We start from the raw sequence: 1,450 nt of genomic DNA on the forward strand, positions 1-1,450 counted from the left end.
CTAATTTGTTTTGGCAGAGAACACTGGAAGAGTCCTGTAAAATAAAAAGATTTGGGAAATGAGGTGATTCCAGTGTGATCTTGGAGAGACAATTGAAGAACAGTTGAAACTTGGAAACTCCAATTTTAATTTACAGTGAAGAAGGAGGGATAGGATTAAGACTAATAATTACATATGGATATGAAATATTGGAATTATTAACCATTGCCTGAGACGGAATTTGCTCTTTTTTTAAGGGTCTAATATGAGTCAAGGAGGGCTGGGCAGTTTGTTGTAGGATGTAGTCTCCAGTAGTCTTGTTCTGAATTTCAGAGACACCCATGAGAGAGAAATGGATGACGGCTTGTAGTGTAGAGCACAGGGGAGTTGGCGTGGGGGGATGGGCGGGGTTAAGGGTACTTAGAAATTTATTGATGCTAGGGAAGGGAGACACTCTGGTCAGCAGGCAGTTTCCAGTCGTGTGGACCATCGTCACACTCCAGCTCTGCAGACCCCCGGGGCTTCCCCCAAACGTCTGTGTAGGAAGGGGGCGCTGCCTGAGGCTAGCCTAGTTAGCTTGCCTCAGAATTAGAACTAGTGTTTATACAACTGCTTTATCAAATAAGGGTAATGATTTGCTGTGTATTTGAAAGAGAGCATATTTTGTACTTGTGCTTGAAGCCTTGAACAACCCATTTTTAGCAATACACACTGGATTTTCATACTTAGTTTTGCCAAATTTAATCTTTTTAGGCTTGATGTTTCAATTACGTGGCTTGCTGAACTGCGCCAGACATCAGTGACATCATTAACTCCTACACCTTGAAAGAAGGAACTAATTTATGTCGTTTATCTTTAAATCTGTAGAGTGTCTTTACCTTTAAATTTCATTCGAACAGCACCAGTAGCTAGGCAGTAGGAAGCGCTAAAGAGATCAGCAAAAGGGGTGTGGAATATGTAGATAAACGCAGTGACTGCTGGTCGTGCTTACAATGGGCATATATTTCCTAAGATTTTGGCAATATCCAGATTTACAAAATATGCTGCTAGGACATATAATTTGGAAAGTCTCTATTTCAGAAGGAACGGGGCCGATAGAATGCATGAGAAAAGTTGACCCTATGTTAAGAGGGGCTTTAATCTGAGGGTGAGGTGCCAGGCAACGTGCATACATCATACTTACTGGGGAGGGATCTACTATGATCTGGAGGATGGTTTTTTTCTGTTGGGCGGTCCCTTGCTTCTTTTCTCTATGTGCTGACGTTTTGTTATTTCCCCAAATGTGGGAAATTCTACTGCGTAGTTTGTGGTAGTTGGGGACTGCGTTCGCCTTTTTCGCGTTTTTCACTGGTTTGTGTTTTTTAAACGTAGGGCGTGTTACTGTAGGGTTTGTGGTTTTGAGTCTTTGTAGGGAGTTTTTAAGTGGAAGTGTGTGTTGATGTTATTCTGAAGTCGGTTGAATTTATCAGTT

General features: G+C 41.8%; 1 non-coding gene across 1 annotated transcript; it reads left to right on the top strand.

Annotated features, from left to right (window-relative positions):
• Positions 1–1,154: 1,154 nt before the first annotated feature.
• LOC117798092 lies at positions 1,155–1,318 on the top strand. Its single transcript, XR_004622821.1, has one exon. It is a non-coding gene; the product is annotated as a U1 spliceosomal RNA (small nuclear RNA).
• The last annotated feature ends 132 nt before the right edge of the window (positions 1,319–1,450 follow it).

Source organism: Ailuropoda melanoleuca, unplaced genomic scaffold (genome assembly GCF_002007445.2).
Source record: "Ailuropoda melanoleuca isolate Jingjing unplaced genomic scaffold, ASM200744v2 unplaced-scaffold2473, whole genome shotgun sequence".
In the NCBI taxonomy this organism is placed as follows: domain Eukaryota; kingdom Metazoa; phylum Chordata; class Mammalia; order Carnivora; family Ursidae; genus Ailuropoda; species Ailuropoda melanoleuca.